The sequence below is a fragment of the Condylura cristata genome, unplaced genomic scaffold (assembly GCF_000260355.1).
Source record: "Condylura cristata isolate star-nosed mole 26May11 unplaced genomic scaffold, ConCri1.0 scaffold00013, whole genome shotgun sequence".
NCBI classification, from domain to species: Eukaryota; Metazoa; Chordata; class Mammalia; order Eulipotyphla; family Talpidae; genus Condylura; species Condylura cristata.
Genome location: NW_004567114.1, coordinates 9,633,491 through 9,652,889, shown reverse-complemented (window position 1 = coordinate 9,652,889; position 19,399 = coordinate 9,633,491).

Here is a 19,399-nt window from a genome sequence, read left to right as displayed (position 1 = left end):
CACTTTGATCGTCCCTGCTGGTGCTCAGTGAGAAAACCCAGCTCAAATGGGGAGAAGTCTGAGGCCCAACTTACACTCCACTGCTGTCTCTCCAGATTGGCCTGAAATGGCTCCGGGACTTGATTCCTTTCGGGTCTTGTTCCCCTGCCTGCCCCATTCCAACACCCCAACCCACATTCTGCAGTGATTTCCCTCCCACAGGGAGAACTTCCTTAATAAATCCTGGCAGGGAAGCCTCATCTCCTGGCTTTGGTCAGTTGAGAGCCTGACCTAAGTGACACACAGGTGCACCTCTTGTGCTCAGGCACCCATCCCCCACCCCACCCTATCAATTTCTGCCTCAGGGTGAGACCTGTCACTCTCTTTGAGTTAACTCCTCTACTCAACTCCAAGTAAATTATTTGCAATCTATAGAGCCCTAGTTTTAAGTCAGATCATCCTAAACTTGTTCTCCAAAACCTTGAAAGTCCACCCACTATGTATGTGGTAGCCGATACATAGTAAGGAACTTATTTTCATTTGTGCTACGTATAAAATTTATCTCTTTTGGGGAGACTTTCCCCTTTATAAAAGAAAGTGTATGCAATATACATCCAAGGGCATCCATGTACTAAAATCTCAGAACCATTAGCACTAATCAGACTCAGGGACTTGAATATATTATTGAACATATTATTAAATATATTCTTGAACATCTTTTTAAAACTGATAATTACTTTTGGTCATGGCTAAATATTTCATTTTGGCTTTGCATCTCAAGGTTTGCAAAGACTGTCAATTAATTGTCATCATCCAGCTTCCTGGGAAACCTCCTTACCTTCTTCTTACATGATTTCAGATGCTACCAAGGTAGTGACCGATGGATTTCATTCACCTTTGTAGATCCTGTATTCTTGATATTGTAAGATTGCTTCTGCATCACTGGTCCTGTCCAAAACTCTTCTGATAAGCTACCACAAGTAAGGAAGCAAAGAAAAAACTACCTTTCTGTCGTAGGTTACAAATCACTGAATTCTTCCTAACGTTATTAAAACATATCTCTACAACTCCACCACCTTTGTTGCAGGTATGCTTGTTCGCTCCCTACCATCTCAATCCTCAGGTCTCACAGTTCTTTGTTTCTCCATTGTGCTCTGCAGGGGCTGGGGTCACACCTGCCACATGCATCAATCACATGGGAGATGAAAGTCACAGAATGAGGCCAGGCAAATAGGGTTTGTACAAGATTCATCCCAAATCCAGACACCTTTGCAGAGTAGGAGCCTGAACTGACAGCTGTAATGTACTTTTCTAAAATGGAATTTCTCAAACTCCTCTAGCTATCTGCCCTAAGGGACATTTGGGGCTTCTGTCTAGTTCTATAAGTTGATCGCCTTCCCTGCCTCTCTGAGAAATTCAAGTTTTCCTGAACTTAAGGATTTAGTACTTTAGATTTTTCTAAGAAAGGCAGCTTATTAGGAAAACTGTGTTTACTCAAGTATGCAGCAGGTCTCAGTTGGCCAGCAGGCTAAATGTGATTCCTTAAAACGCTGTTCCAGGCACGGGCGCTGGGGAGCTTAATGTAACATTTAGTCATCAATAGGATAATTTCGGTTCATTCTTTCGACTTACCTTCTTAAGAAGGGATCGCAGTTCACGCTGGTACTCTCTAGAAAGGGAACTACCTTCCTGCCCTGTGCAGATATGTTATTATCACCAGAGCCACCTATTTCCTGTGTTGGCTTCCTCTGTGCTTTTGGATTCAGGCACAGTGTCTTTTCAGACGTGCTGACTTTTTATGGCTTCAGCAAGGTAATAGTGTATAAATGCCGTCGGCCATTTACTGTTTGGGATTCAACTCCACGTCTGGATCTTGTTATGTAGGCATTTTCAGAGCATTACAGCTCAGCTGTGAAAGCACTCTGGCTTAAAGCGAAAATGCAGTAGAACCTTGCTAATCTAACAACTTAATAACACTTGCCACCCCTTCACAGCAAGGACTTAACAGTGAGACCCAAAGCGAGGCTTCGTGTTTTTGGAACGCACAGGAACGCATCCACTGATGACCGAGTTATCATAAACAATCTCTAGATTTGCTCATTATGGGAAATGAAACGCCACTACTTCAATGCTGTGCTTTTAATTCAACCATTAAGAAGAGCCTCAAAATTCCAGAACTTGACTGAGACTTCCAGGCATATGTTTTGCATACTATCCTTCAGTGCCAAAGCACTATGAAAACTGTGTTTATTTGGGTTGAATTTGGGTTCTGGATTCCTTGGTTGCTTCAGTTGTCTGAAGACAGTTTTTAGAGGAATGTTCTAAACATGCTTTAGATGTAGAAATCCCAAATCTATATTAGATTATTTCTCTTATAAGGTCTTTATCCATATACATATAATTCTAATGATTTGAGCAAAATAGGTTAATCCATTTTCTCTCCCTGGGGGGGCAAAGGAAACTTTTATATTCACATTAAAGTTGTTTCTAATTATCTCTAAATGATTTCCATGTCTGAAACAAGTTAAACAAGTTAAATTTGTTTTCTATTTGCCATCTTTCATAAAACAGACACTGTTTCTGAAGCAGACTGAAAAGAGAGGCTTATTATTATTTTTTAAGTGCAATTGATCGCACCTAACATTTTATTAACTCTATAGTTATAAGAGAAAATCTCTCTCTTTCTGTGTGTGTGTGTATGTATGTAACAGTCATATTTTCTGTATGAGAAACTTTTTACAGATCCTGGAAGGCAGTGTTCAATAACAACATTTAATGGAGAAAAGAGAAAATTGACGATTCATGTTTTGTCCTATGAAAATGACTACAAATCTAGTCAATAAAAATATTTTTATCCAGTTTAGTGCACTTGAATACAACTACACTGTGAAAATGGATATGGCCATTTTTTACAAGTTTTGAGCAATTTAAGAAATATCTTGATGACTTGTGGAATGATCCAGTGTGATGAAGGCTTCTGTGTGGGGACGGTGGGGAGGACGTAAAATGCTAAGAATTGGTTAATTCATAACAGAGTCTAGGTTTGATGCCTGGGAACTGCTTTGTGGACATCCCTTTTTTTTTTTAAAAAAAAAGATTTATTTATTTATTCATACAGAACTGGGGTACAGGCCAGAGGCTCAGGGGCGGTGAGAGGCTTCACCAGAGACAGAGTAGGGAATAGAACAGGCAGATCTACTGAAACATACTGCTGAGGGGAGCAGCGGGTGGGTCAGGAGAGGTCTGCCACGCCATGTGGTCACCTCCGGGGCAGGCGGGGATCAAACTCATGCGGAAGTGGTTTTAGCTTCTCAGTGCTGTGCTTTTACCCGCTGCGCTACCAGGGAGGGCCGGACATCCCTTATTTTTTGAGCCACCAGTTGTTCAAAACGTCCAAATTAGTTGTTATTTACCCTTCTTTTATTTCAAGTCTAAAGATGGTATTTGTCAAAAGACACCTTGGAGTTTGCCCTGATAACACTTGTCCTGACAGATGCCAATTTAACATCCTTCCTTATAAATAAATGACTACAGACCAGCTCATCAAACTGATGATTTTCTTCAAGAAAGGGGTAGTCTCCCATACATGCAAATTAAACCTGCAATTTCTCTCGTCATAAACTCAGCATCATTGAACGTGGCAGGAGAAACCTCAGCTGTAATCCTGTGTTACAAATAATTTGTAGATGATACCTTAACCTTGGAGGCAAGGCATTCCTTGGAAATCAGCGGAGAGTAACCACTGGAGCCTGCATCTTAACTATCCCAAGAAATTTCCCCGGGTTTCATGGTCAGTATGAACTCTCCAGGTGAGATCTTGGGAATCCACAGGCAACTTGCTCTACATTTGAAAAGTATACCTAAAAAACATGTAAAACTAGGTCCCTGTCTTGCTCAAAGCATTCCTATGGCTCCCTATTGTAATAGGATGGTCCCCAGGAAAAGGGGAGGTTCCAGGTTCCCTGCCCCACCCCAAAGGAGGGTGGAGCTGAGGAGAGAAGAGAAGAATCTGGACAGGAGACTGAAGAGGAAGGAAGCAGGATGGAGTCAGATGGAGACCTGGGGAAGGCACACGGAGCAGAGAGACAGGTGAAGAAACTGCACTTGCTTCTTCTTGGCCCTGGACTGGTTGAAAGAGATGTGGGTGAGAGACCCGTGGGGAGATGACTATGACAGCGGTTATCTTGATTTTGTTCTTTTCCTCTCAGACTTGCCTGGCCATTTCTGACCCTTTTCTATGGGCTCCCATGAGAAGGTGCTTTAGTCTTGTGGAGGCTTTCAGGCCTTGCTTTGGGCCAATCCCTTTTGGGTAGACTTGTACCCACGAGGGGATGGGTCACTTTGGGTGTTTGATTTAGAAATGATATTCTTTGTCTTTTCTGTATTGCACACTCATTGTATTAAAGTTCCTTTCCATGAAAGCTCTTATGTCTTGTCTTGATGCGGCGGATGGCAGAACCTATTTAGAACTGACAGGTTTGGGGGTTAGTGGTGCCCCTCTCTCCCTGCCCTAGAACACTATGACATTCAGAAGAAGGTTCAGCCCTGGCCATGCCTCCAAGGTGTCCTGTGAGTTGGCCCCCAACCAGCCCATGGCATCCCTGCGCCCTCCTGCCACCGTCCACCCTGGGCCTGAGCTACTCCAGTCTTGGTCCTGTGCACTCACTGCCTCTCTCTGAAGTGTGCTTCTCCCGATGACTCACCCTGCAGCCCTGACTTGTTCTCCTCTTTAGGTCTCTGCTTGAATGTTTCCCCTCTTGAAAGAGGCCTTCCTTATGAGCTGCACCATGTCACCCACCAAAAACCCATTCATCTACTCTTGCATGTATCCTGCACTAACTCTTGCATCTCAGAATGTGACTGTGTAGACATAAGGACTTTCAAGACGGGATGAAGTTAAAATGGGCTTCTTAAGTGACACCCCCACCCAAAAAGACTAGTGTGCTTGTAAGAAGGGGCTGTCAACCAGACTGAGTCCTCAGACAGTTACGAGCAGAGGTGAATCACAGAGAGGAAATGGACACCTGGAAGTTCAGGAGGGAGCTCAGGGGAGAAACCAGACCTTGTCACACCTTGATCTTGGACTTCCAACCTCCAGGCCTGTAAGCTCACATGTTACGATGGTCCAGCCTCCCCAATTGTGCATTTGCTGATCGCGGTCTCAGCAGCCTTCTCCACCCCCAAACTGTGAGCCCTCCCTTGGCTCTGGCCCACTGCCCCCCACTCCCTGTTTTATATCTCTTCATTGCATGCGAACATATGAGCTGGTTTATACATTGTGTGTCTTTTCTCTAGCAGCAACTTCCTCTTGTTTACCACAGGATCCCATTGTTGAAAGAATAGCTGACCTCTGCAGGTGTTCAATAAATAAGCATTTGGTGAGTGAATTAGTCAACAGATTAAATAATGGACAGTAGCCCAGGTCTACAACAACTCCTGGTAGTTTTGAACAGTGTACAAATACAAGTGTCGAATCTTGCGTTTAAATCAAATTAACCAACTTATCTCCTAAATGTATAGTAACTTATGCTGAGATGATTCTAATCCTGTCAGGCACCTTGAACATGCTGCTGAACCTAGTAACTAGAGAGGTAGTAAGTGGAAAATGTGAATTGAAAATTAAACTCAAGAATATAAAATGTTTCATTTTCAGCATTCATGGTCATTATACTATCTTTGGAAGAATTAGGAAGAAGCATACCACGAAGAAGCTAATATTCCAAAAAGCAAAGCTCTTGAGTCTTTGCATACTTCACCAGAAATCATTTAGCCCAATAAGATTAAAATTCCAGATCAAAGGCAGCAAAAATGCAAAAAGGGAAGAAAAAACGGTTGAGAGACTTTACATTCCCCACTCCCGTTTACCAACACAAGTGATTAACAGACTTTGGGGTTTCCGGAGCAAATAACTTCCACTTCTACTTCTGGTAAGGGATAACATTGCATCATGTTGTTTTGAAATATAACTAGTAGTTTCCAGCACTCCTTATCTGGTTAGTCAAGGAGCAAATAAACAATAGCGAAAATTAACTGACGCAGAAGGGGCATTTTTGCTGTGACGTAATCAATCAGAAAACACGCACTGACTACCTGCTACTATTTGAGATTCTATTGATGGTGTGATAGTAAATTCCAACATTAAATGCAAAAATGTCGTGTGATCTGCAAACCTACATTTAAAGAGAACGGATCCTGTCCCCCCGCTGGGATGTAAGCTTGGGTTGTGTGTGATGCTGATTCACCTCTGTATTTCAGTTCCATCACATATAGTTGGTGCTCTGTTAACATTTGTTGAGTGAATAAATGAATATCAAAATAAAAGTGAAAAATACAGCAATGGCTCAGTTTCTTGAGTGATGCATGAATTTTAAGCTGTTAAAATTTTTAAGAGGAGGCCCTCCCTGGTGGCGCAGTGGGTTAAAGCACAGCACTGAAAATCTAAAGCCACTTCTGCATGAGTTCGATTCCCGCCTGCCCCGGAGGTGACCACATGGCGCGGCAGACCTCTCCTGACCCGCCCGCTGCTCCCCTCAGCAGTGTACTTCGTCGATCTGCCTGTTCTGCTCCCCACTCTGTCTCTGGTGAATCCTCTCACCCTCCGCATCTCTGGCCTGTACCCCAGTTCTGTATGAATAAATAAATAAATCTTTAAAAAAAAATTTTTAAGAGGATTTTGGTCGGCAAGCATTGTCGGGAAAAAACACGGGACAGGACATCCAGTGCCCTGGAGTTGAGATTGCCTCTCCATCACTGGAGGGTGCAGAGATATTTACTTGTCACACTTGCAGGCTCAGTGGGACAGCTCCCAAGAGGCTGAGCACCCAAGAGCACCCAATGGCAGGGTTTACACAGGTTGTATGAAGAAACTTGTTTCCTCACCTATCAAAGACTTTCTTTATTGTTCAGGAAGGGGGTCAAGGTACCCATAGCTACAACTGTGGCCCAGCAGCACACTGCAGAAACTTTCCACTCCAGCAAGAGGAAGAATCCAAGCATCAGACTCTAAGCCGCAGACTTAGCAACTTCCTGCTTCACGGTGACCGACTGACTGGCAGCCGCAGCGAATGAATGTTAGTTATGTCTGCCCTGCATGTGTTTCCTCCTTTGGAAATAGCATCTCAGTTTGCTTTTCTACATGTGTGGTTCACGCAGCTTAGATGGAGCCAAACCCCAGGACATGAAGTGGGGTAACCAGCTCAGGCCACCTAACCGCAGGGGCTGGTTTGTACATGGAGGTGACAGGTGACTCAAGCAGGTCCATCACACTCCATTGCAGCAACCACGCTGGCACTTTTGAGGCAGAAAAAAGAATTCTTTTTTTACCAGACTTTAAGCTTCTGGATATGGGAATGATGCTGCTGCATTTAACTATGTCAGTGTCTCCAGAGGTGGAGTGTGTGTGTGTGTGTGTGTGTGTGTGTAAGAAAAAGAGGTGAGACAGAAGGATAAAAATGAGGGGCTGGCAGGGCAAGGGGGAGGGAAGAGGGTGAGGAGAGAGGAAGGGGGAGGCAGGGGAGGGAAGGAGAGCGGAGGGGAGAAGCAACCCCTTGAAACCACTGGTTTCAGCTGCTCCTGAAACTGGATCCACCCAACTTCTTGGTCTCACCACCAATACATTCCCACGTGCACTTCAACAAATTCGAAGTTGGTTTCCTATGACGTGCTAGCAAAATTTATTGAATAATATAGCAGCACAGAACAAGTTTCTCAATGGGATATTTCCTAATGACAGTATGTGAGAGAGAGGAGTACAACGGTGTGACGGTTCCCGCATCTGTGAAATGGGGCTGAAGCTAGCACCTGCTTTAGAGCACCACTGTGAGGGTTAGGTCATTCACCAGATGAAAAGTCCCCCAAATATTAGCCAGCATTGATGACATCACTCTAAACATGATGTCATTCTGTAGGGCAGGAGCAGGGACAGGCACCAGGACAGGGTGGGAAATGCTCAGGGACTGAAGTGATGCTGCATGGGGCAAGGGGTGGTGGGAATTTCACGGGAAACCAAACGTTGTACACAAATGAGAGATGATGTAATGCTTATATTTTTAATGTTTTTTTAAGTGAAAAATAAATAAATAAAAATGATGCCAAAGAACCCTGCTCTCAGCGAGGGCACCCCTTTAACTGTGGATTTGAATGGATTCCCTATACAGCCTCTTAATGATTGGATAATGAATCAATTACTCAATCATCCTAAAGGTAAGTCCTTATCGAAGTCAGCGGCTATTTGGCCTGATGGCAGAATCCAAGATTCGGTCATCCAGGATATCGGGGGGCCCCTGAGGATGGGGTCCCTTACTCTGGCAAGCACATGGGGGCGGGAGGCTGTACTCCATCTGCACTTGTGGAACCAGCCAAGTTCCTTCCCTGTGGAATCCAGTAGGGAAGGAAGTATTTTTAGAGAAACAGAGGGAAAAGGATAATGGTAGCTTTAGCTTGAATCTTGAGGCTGTTGCAAGAGAAAATAACAGTGTTAGTAATTTCTCCTTCCTGTTTAAGCTCTCTGGTGAAGTGCCTTTCCCTAAATTAAACTGGGAAGTAAGAAAAACTAGTTCACACGCCAGCACACACACCCACAGGCCCACCTGGCCACAGATTTCTAGCACATGGGAGTTCTTTTAGAGAGGAACTGGGGAACTAGGCCAGACTGTAATAGAAGAATTTCCCTCTGATGCTAAAAAAAAAAGAAAGAAAGAAATTTAATCGTTTCAGTCAAAACATGTTGAGATTTTCTTCCCGAACCACTTATCTTCGTCTTTTTCCATCTCCTCTTCCCTTTCGTGTGGTAACATGTACACATTAACCATACAAATATATATCATAAATATTGCCACATTAGCCCATTTTAGACAGTGCATTAAGTGAATATACCATCGCCTCACCCAGCTCCAGAACTTTTCATTCATCCCTCGCTGAAAGATTTATTTATCTATGCATACAAGAACTGGGGTACAAGTCGAGAGGATTCACCAGAGACTAGATGGGGAGAAGAACAGACAGATATACTGAAATACACTGCTGAGGGGAGCAGCAGGCAGGACAGGAGAGGTCTGCTGCGCCAGGTGGGTCACCTCCCTGGCCGGGGATCAAACTTCTGCTGCAGTGGCTGCCAGGAGCTTCATAGTGCTGAGAGTTAACCACTTTCACCACCAGGATAAGTGGTTTGGAAAGAAAATCTCAACTACTCTCACCCCTCGCTGAACTCCCCTTCCTCTTCCACCTCCCAAACCCTGGCACTAAGAAGCTAAAGCTGCTTCCTCATGAGTTCGATTCCCGTCTGCCCCCGAGGTGACCACATGGCGCGGCAGACCTCTCCTGACCCGCCTGCTGCTCCCCTCAGCAGTGTACTTCGTGGACCTGCCTGTTCTGCTCCCCACTTTGTGTCTGGTGAATCCTCTCACTACCCCTGCACCTCTGGCCTGTACCCCAGTTCTGTATGCACAAATAAACAAATCTTTAGTGAAATAAGCCAGAAAGAAAAGGAAAAGTACCAGATGGGTTTCACTCAGAGCAGGAGTATAAAGGACCAAGGGAGAAAATAATAATAATAATAATGAACAACTATGTACCAGAGACATTTTACAGGGGTGGAGTGGAGAATGGGGTCAAAGGTTGGGGAGGAGGAGAATGTGCACTGGACTATGGTGATGGCACAGGGTGATTTGGTGATGGGACGCCCACGGGGATTACAACTGAGATGGGAAAAGGCACAAATTTATGTAAAATAATTTATGTAAAATAAACTATTATATTATTAAAAAAAAAAAGCAAGATACTTCCTTCAGTGCGGGATGGAAGACCCATGCCAGCCCTGTGCTGCCAAGTCACAGTGCTGCCTCCTGTTGGTCTTGGCACCATCACCAAGGATGCGGGTACCCTCGTGTCTGCATGGCTTTTTCTGTGAGCTGTATCCTAATTGCGTCTTGTTTTAAGAACACTGCTGTTATGTTGGATGGGTGCCCATTTTAACCTAGTCACTTCTTTAAGACCCTCTCTCCAAATACAGTGGCATTGGGAGGTACTGGGATTAAAACTTCAATAGATGAACACAATTTATGCCATAACCATATCTTTCCATACTTAGAGTTACTGTTTCATAGAAGACTGGGAATCTTTTCTTCCTCTGTTTCTATGACCCACTGGCTATTTTTATCATTTAATAGCAGCAACAACAAATCAGGTTCTTTTGGGCAAAGTATAGAGAAATGCAGTTTCTGCCCTGAAGGGTCTTTCTTTCAGTGGTGCAATTGTTATTTTTTTAATATTAAAATATTAACTGAGCTTTGCTCTTGTTGTTTTTAGCATCTTCTACTCATCGACCCATATACTTTGGATTCTTATAGAGGTCTCTGTCCCCATGTACCTATAAGGGGCACAAAAGTGACTGAGATCTGGACATTATGGTCAAGAGGAGGTTAAAAACTCTACTGTTAACTGACATTAAAATACCAAGCAGAGTGAGAATGCCTGCAACAGATGATGACAGGGAGGACCAGATGCCATCTCCACAACCCAGAATGCAGATGCAACTAAAAAAAAAATTGGGAACCCCCGAATTAACTAGAATTCCTTTCTGCTATGCTGATGTCAGTGGAATTCAAGAAAGAAGTTAAATAAAGTCATATTTCTTGCATCCTGAAATTGGTATCTATGATATTGTCTAGATATATGTCTAACAGGACAGTTCCATAGAAAGAGAAACATTGTCACTGGCTAGCAGGTGCTGACAGAAAATAAGCTGGCTGCAGACACATTCAAGACAAGTTCAAGACCACAGAGACAGAGAGGCCAGTGACTTCCATGCAATATTGACTGGCCATTTTGGTTACGGTGATATACAATGCTTAAATTAGTTGCTACTACAAACCCAAATTTGGAAGGTTAACCAGGAAACTAGGTCTCCCCAGTGCAAGGAGGAACACTGTAACATTAACGCTTCCCGCATGCCAGATTCTGTGCTGGGACTCCCCATTCTGTCTTCACAATAATGCTTTGTGAAGAAGCTGGGTACTGAAAAGGCTCACACCCAACTCTGACCAACCCAAAGTCAGGTTCTTAATCATTCTACTCTACATTAGCTTCTTGATTTATGCTGATGTTGCATTCCTGAGAACTGACAGTTAATTTAAAAACATGTAGAGCAAAAATGAATTTTCTCCCCAGAAATGAAGGGAAAGCAAAGCAGGAGAAATGCTCTATATTTTGCAAAAGATTCTGGTCTTGTAAATGTTTTTGCCATATTGCATTAATATGAGCAGTAAATATATAGTTTGTGGAGAAAATTGAATATATTAAAATTTATTCATGGAATAACAAGAGAAAAAAATACCCACAGACTAATGGAGCACTGACCAACAGAGCCTGCAAATGCGTGTAAGCACAGCTCCATTTTCCACGCTGAGAACTCTAACGCATGAAGCCTCTGTCCTCTTAGCGGTGATCCCCATCGACACCCCCTTTTCTCTGGCTGACCCTGCCTGCATGTTTTCATCAGAGTGAAGCATGCAGCCAAAGCTTATAGTAGTAGTAATGAATAAAGCTTATAGTAAATAACAATAGCCAAGAGCAAACACTCCCTGAGCACTACGAACAGACCCTGCTAGAAACACATAGATTCATTTAGTCCTCAGGCTCGCCCTCTGGTTTAGGTACTCTCAGGAGAGGACAGAAGCACCCAGAGTCGGAAGAAATTCCAGCAATGGTCACTTTTCCAAGACTGAGCAATGGTGCCCAGATATTTTGTTAGACATTATTTGGGACATTTGGGGAGGGTGTTCAGAGATGAGATCTATATTTAATTAGTGGGTTTTGAGGCTGACTGCCCTTGGACTTGAACTGCAACTCTGTCTGTAGCCCGGGTCTCCCCAGTCAGGTTTTCTATCAGGTTGAAGTGTTTTTCAGTCTTGGAATCTGATGCGACAGCCCAAACTCTTTAGGGTACTGTTATCAGGGCATTTAGTAGTTGGTGCTTTGATGCCAGTAGGGAGAGATTTTTCCTAGGTCTTCATCTTAACGGATCATGCTGGTGATGCAAAGCATCCCTAAGAAGCTATCCTGCTGTAATAAATGAATCCCAAGTTGCAAAGGCCAACTGCATCAGAAACATACTATGTATATAACAGTTTGACAGGGCGACTTGTTGCTAGGTGGCCTTTTTTGTAGCATTTATTCAGGGACTCAACTGCTAGAAGTTATATCATCTTCAACTTGTGGCTTCCAAGGTCTCTAGGGGCTTGACCACCCCATGCAGCCAGAGGGAAAAGGAGCATGTCAATCATGCATGAGACACTTCTGTACATATTACTGCTAAGGAAGTTTTGGCTTAAAAAAAATAGTAAAATAGTGTTACTCTGAAATTATTTTGTGTGTCTATGTCTACTCAACTTCTCTTTTATTTTAATGACTATTTTCTTTTATTCTTTAAGTTAACATTGAAAGACACACTTTAAAGCTGCTCATTTTCCTTTCATTTTATTTCAGGCTCCTTAAATTAACAGGGTGTGAATTGAGAGGCAGGTGTTTCTTCATGAACAAATCCTACTAACTAGATGGGCTTGTTTGCAAAGTGAATATTGAGAGAAAGGATTGGAGGTCAAGTTGGGGTAAGATCATGGAGGCCTTACGTGCCCAACCAAGGAGCCTGGACTTAATCTTATGAGAGACTTCAAATGGTTTCTCTTTCTCCTATGAGCTGAGAACACCTATTCTCTCTCTCTTTTAAAAGATTTGTTTATGCATACAAGAACTGGGGTACAGACCAGAGGTGTGGGGAAGGGGTAAGAAGATTCCCCAGAGACAGAGTGGGGAGCAGAACCGGCAGATTGAGTGGAATATACTGCTGAGGGGAGCAGCAGGGAGACAGGAGAGGTCTGCTGTGCCATATGGGTCACCTCACTGCCAGGGATCAAACTCATGCTGCAGTGGCTGCAGATAGCTTCATAGTGCTGTGCTTTAACCCCTGCACCACCCCCAAATTAGTGATTGTGATCACTAATTTCCATTTACCACTGTGTAATTTGTATTTCTGTTTTGCTCTCTCCATGGGGGCTTCAGTGTAGCTGGACTTCTTGGACGGCAGGGTAGGGCTCTGAAATCACCACATCCTAGAAAAGGCAGAGAGAGAGAGAAACTCTAGCAATAGAAGTGCATTGCTCTCACATCATCACACTACCACTGGCTAGAAGCATGTCACACCCACAGTGTGTATGGGGGAATGACACATGGGTTACTACTGGGGAGGGGGGACCCTCAGGCCATGAGGTCTGAGGTGCCCCAGGTCTCACAGCCACACAAACAGAAACTGACCCCTAGTGCTTCTACCCAGAGTCCCTCTCTCAATTCCTACCCTACAGGAGTGCTGTGGAGGTATGAATATTTTTTAGTTGCTGTAATTCTGATTTGAAGTGACCACATTTTGTGTCCTCAGAAAAAGACTTAGCTATTCTCTTGCTGCTGATAAGATGGTGCTTGCGTGTGTGGTACTAAAGACTGGATTGTGAAACAGGGTAGCCTTGCGCAGATATCGTCACCTCCATCACGGAGGCTTCACTGGTGACCCTTGCACCTTGGTCATGCACCTGCAGGTGGTGATAATATTCCTGACATTTGGGCCTCCCTGGTGGCACAATGGGTTAAGTCTCAGCACTATGAAGGTATCAGCAGCCACTGCAGCACTAGTTCGATCCCTGGCCAGGGAGGTGATCCACGTGGCGTGGCAGACCTCGCCTGTCTTGCCCACTGCTTCCTTCACCAGTGTATTTCAGTCAATCTGCCTATTCTGCTGCACACTCTGTCTCTGGTGGATCCTCTCACCCCCTGCACCTCTAGCCCACGCTCCAGATCTTGTATGCATAAATAAATAAATCTTAAAAAAATATATTCCTAACTCTTGTTTATTAACAGAGAAACGAGTTTTGTTAGATCATATATTTCCTTGGAACATCTTCAGGCCCAAAGGCATGCAACGGGCAGGGATAAATGGGTAGTGTTGCCATGGAAAGCAACTGGAGGCAGAGTCATGTGGAGGCTGAGACTTCAGCTTCAGAAAGGACACCAGCAGCAGCTGATTTTCTACAATACAACAGGCAGAAAAAATCCATCTTTGTAAAAATAAAAGCCTAACCGAGTACAGCTGCCATCCTCCCAATAATTAGATTTAGAGGATTATTGCTGAGATGAATGGAAGATATCATATGGTCACTGCTAGAAATATTTGCCATCCCTGTCTAACTGTGCCACCAGACACTAGAGTTCTTAGCAGACCCACATATGTTCGTTTTTAATTAAAATGTGCTGAATGAACCGTTAGCTGCACTGAAATAATGAAGGAAAGCAACACAAGACAAATCGGCTAATTGACAACTCCAAACATTCTATTTTATACCCTTCAGTTATGTTAATGGAGATTTCCAATATGGTCTAGTTGAAATAATAATTACACAGACAGTTACATAATAATCTAAGAGGTAGATAAAAAGATATTATAAATAACAGTGGCAGCAAATCCTACAAATGGGTCAAAGGCTTACAAATTCATTTATTCAGCCTTAATACCAGTGAGTACTTATTGACTGCATATGGCTTATTATGGGCTGGCCTCTCATAAGCTAGTGCTTTTTGATGAAATGTTCCTAGTGTTTTCGGATGTAAGTTTTTGTTGAAGATAGTATGTTCTCTGAGTATCAAAGTACCTTGTAGGGTGGAGGAGCCATGCTTAAAAAGGAGACACCATAATTTTAAGTCACTGCAAAGTCTAGTCTATGTGGAAGTAGAGAATCTAGCCAAGATGCTTGACAAATTAGATTTTATTCAGCGCAGAAGAAACTAACACGGTTGCCTCAAGGAAAATGTGCCCAGGGGTTAAGAACACAGAATGAGGCCAAAGGGCAGATGTATTCTAAGTAGACCACAAAGAGGGTTCATTGGAGGCCTTTTCAAGCATCATGGCAAAATTTCAGCTGTGAGATAACCAGAATTCTGGCCCAAATTGGGAGTGATAGATCTTTGGGTATTTTATGGAGATTAATCCCATGACTGTGTAGTCTCCGATGAATGAAGGCAAATAATTCAGTCAGTCATTGAACACCCTTGCTCTTAACTAGAGGGGCAGGATATCAATGAGGTAAATTAACTCCAGTGATTTAGAGTTTATTTACAACTAAACTGCAAAGACTCTATCTCATCCATATTCAATCAGACAAAATTGTGGCTCATCCAAGACAAGACGAGAGCCAAATTTGGGGCGAGGCAAAGGGTGACATCATCTGAACGGCCTGGAAATGAAGTGTAAATTTGAATATCATCTGTATGTAAGTGATAATTAAAGCTGTGAGACTCTATACTCGCCAAGAGAGAAGTCAATAAAAAGGAAGAACAACAGTGTCCCAAGCCACATATTACTTCTGAGATGAAGATTTAAAAAAACAAGATGGTGGGGGCTGAGATTTTCTTTCCCAATGAAGAATCTCAAAATAGACACAGATCACTTGTCAGAAGGCCTCTTGTCTTCTGCAGTCACTAAGTGACTTGAGAGTTGAGGAAAGTAGAGTTTTCCTGTGTAATATATATCCTCAGAAAAGAAAAAGTCATTCTACTGATTTGGGGAAGTCCACTCTCATCACCCCACCCTCAAAAATAGATCACTTTTGTTAGTAATAACACAGAGAATCACCAATTCAAGTTGTCATTTGACTGTCTTTTTCAAGTTTGGTATTAAATTTGGGAAGGTTGCTTTCACCTGGCTGTTCAATGATTTCATTCATGTGGTGAAGAAATAGGTTTTCTTTTCTCAACTGAATTTGAGCACTTACCTAACTTAAAATGCAACACAAACCAAATAAAATGGACTAGTTTATAAGGAATTATTCATTATGAAAAGGGTCGCTTTTGCCCTAGTCAACCCTCTAGAGATCTGTGACTCAAGGCTCTTTCTTCCCTTGGTCTACCAGCTATCAGAGTCACAAAGTCTTCCTAAAAACCTCTGTTCCTCATCAGCCTGAGCTGACTGTGGGATAAGCCCAACCATGAACAGGAGATGTTATGGACTGAATTGTGTCCACTCTCCTCCCTGACCCCCACCCACCCACAAATTCCTATGTTGAAGTCCTAACCCACCTCAGGCCTCAGAGTATGCCAACAGGTGTAACTAAGCTCTATGGGTCCTCTAGGGTGACATAGTCCACCCTGGGTATCTTTATAAGAAAGGAGATTGAGGGCAGAGACATACACCAAGGCACGTATGTGAAGACACAGGGAGGAAAGGGCTGTACACAAGCCAAGAAGAGCAACTTCAGAAGAAACCAACCCTACCAACACCTTGACCTTAGACCTCTTGTCCTCAGAATGATGAGAAACTAATTTCTGTTGTGTAAGCCACTCAGTCCATGATATTTTGCTGCGACAGATCTAACAGATGAATACCACAGGACTAAGGAAGCAGGGCCAGCATCTGTAGTCTCTGTGGAAGGTCCTCACCTGCAATCTAAAAGTAGACCTACTTTGTCAGTGGGTCAGTTGGGTTATGTCTAGCAAAAAAAAAAAAAAAAAAGCTTTTTCTTTTACATTTCTGAGTCCTAGTGCCCTTTTTTCAAAATTGGGCTAAATTTTTTTTTTTTTTTGGTTCATAAGGTTATTGCACCAGAAGTAGATCCTGAATAAATCAGCATGAACTTGTCTCCTCCTCTTCCACTCATAAAATACAAGACTCCCCAAACATTTTTGTTCTTCAAAATATCCTGTGATGGTTGAAGTCAACCACTTACTATGTGAATTTGGACAAGTTACTTAAATTCATTATAACCTTATAACCTGCTTCTTAAGGTCATGCAAATTCAGATTCAAGTGACAATTATTCAAAGCCTCCAGCAGAGTGCCTGGCACGTGGTAAGTGTTCAGTAAGGTTGCTTTCATCCTTCCAAAGCACCAGCCTGCTACCCATAAGCAGAGAATTGTTTATGGCATTTGATATTATACCCACTTATTTATTTATGCCCCTCCTCATTCTAAAAGGATTTTAGTCTGCTCATTAAAATATCTCCAGAATAAATTAGCCCTCATCAGGAAAAATTTGTGTAAGGCAGTAGACAGAATCATCAGCCTTCATATTGTACATTTAAAAGGAAGTTCACAGGACTGAACCTTAAAGCATCTTTTAGTGTGTGGCCCTAAAATGCAGCAGGAAAGAACAATGATTTTCTAAGGAGCTAGAGATGAAATAAATTCCTACTTTGCAATTCCTTCATGGTTTGACTACACCCCATGGGGTGACTTCACCCCAAAATCAATTTGTTTTTTATTTTCTATTGGCAACACATTTCGGAAGAGGTGGGGTCCTATATTTCTGAATCATATATAGTGTTGTAAACCAAAAATAAATTTAAAGTACCTTGAGGAATGAATGAGTTGATCATCTTTCTTTCTAACTTCATTAAAAATTGAAACATACAGGAAAAGACAAATAATATGATAACTAAATGCCCACATTTAGCTACTCAGAAACAATTCTCATTTCACCCTACTTGCTTCCAATATTTTTTAAGATTTGTGTGTGTGTGCGTGTAAGAACTGGGGTGTAGGCAGAGGTGGGGGTGTGGGAGAGACAGAATTTACCAGAGACAAAGTGGAGAGCAGAACAGGTCAATTTACTGAAATACACTGAGCAGTGGGGAGACAGGAGAGGTCTGTTGTGCAAAGTGGGTCACTTCCCTGGCCGGGGATCGAGCGCAGCCACAGTGATAATAATATTAAGCCTTAACCCCTAGGCCACCAGGGAGACCCCCAATGTTTTTTCAAATAAGTGATTATTAATTTAATGAAAAGATTGACTTATGCATGTGCCATTGTGATTTCAACCTCAACTCCCAGCTCCCCACTGATGCAAGTGTCCGCTTCACCATTAGGAAACTGCGCACATCAGTGAGTGGCTTGTGGGTGCCCACCTGAAACTGATTTAAAACTGTAACCACCTGGGGATTTTCTTACAGTGATTCCTAGTAGACATTCAAACTGGTCTTTTGACTTTGAGATTCTATACCTTTGTCAGATGCCACTGGTAAGTCACTAACTGTGAAGCTTGACAACTCTGGTCCCAGAGGTGTCTCCCCACAGGCTCCCTGACAGACTTGTTCCTAGGGAAAGAACAATGGAGGGTCAGGAGACTGGAGACAGAGCTCTGCGGCATCTCCTGTAGAGCTGCTTTCAATACTTTTTATTTTTTTGAGATTTATTTATTTATGCATACAAGACCTGGGGTACAGGCCAGAGATGTGGGGGACCAGAGAATTCTCCAGAGACAGAGTGGGGAGCTGAACAAGCAGACTGACAGGAACACACTGCTGAGGGAAGCAGCAGGCGGGTCAGGAGAGGTCTGCTGTGACGTGTGTGTCACCTCCCTGGCCAGGGATCGAACTTATGCTGCAGTGGCTCTGAAGAGCCTCCAAGTACTGTGCTTTAACCTGTTGCACCATCAGGGAGGGCCCTCAATAATTTTTAAGGGACTAAAACATAGCTAAAGTCACATTCAACCAGCCAACACTGAATTTGAATTGATCCTTCCAGGACATTTCAACATTGCTGTCCATGCATAAAGTATTTGTGTAGCTTCCGCATGCTTCATGCCATAGCGGTGATTCACATCTAAAGGTATTAAGCACCACATCTTCCAACTAACCCTGTTCTCTGAGATGAAGCTGCAGTTGTTACAGCCCATTCCTTATTGATTCAATGTTACGAAATAGATCACACCCCCACTCTCAAACTCCTATGACACAGGCTTAGCCCCAGTGCCTCTGTATGTAGCTGTATGTGGAGTTAGGGTCTTTAAAGAGATAATTAGGCCAACGTGAGGCCATTAGGGCGGGCTCTCACCCAACACACTTGGTCTCCTTCCAGAAGAGGATATCAGTACTCACAGAGAACAAGACCACGCACAGAGGAAGACACGGGGAGAAGGCAGCTGTCTACAGGAGCGCAAGGGAGAAACTAACCCTTGCAGACACCTTAACCTCAGACTTCCTGACCCACACCCCGGAGACAGCATATTTCTGTAGTCAGGTCACCCGTCTATGGTTTTATTTAATGGTAGCCCTGGCAGGCTAATACAGGCCGCCAAGTAGCCCACAGAAGACAAGAACCACGTCTTTTTAGCCACTCCCCTGGTGGTGGACAGGAAGCACCTGGCTACCCGTGTGACATGCAGAAGTGGGCTTGCCTCTGGGGTGACACCTGAGACTGGAATTGCTGTGTTACAGGGAAGCACATTTTCACATATTGAGACGCTGCCAAATTGCTTTCTAAAGTGTCTGTGTCAATTTACACTCTCAACAACAGCGGAGGAGAGTTCCAGTTTCCCCGTGGCCTAGCCAACATTTGATATTTCCAAACTTCAAAATTAGTGCCAGTATGATTGGCAAAATAAAAC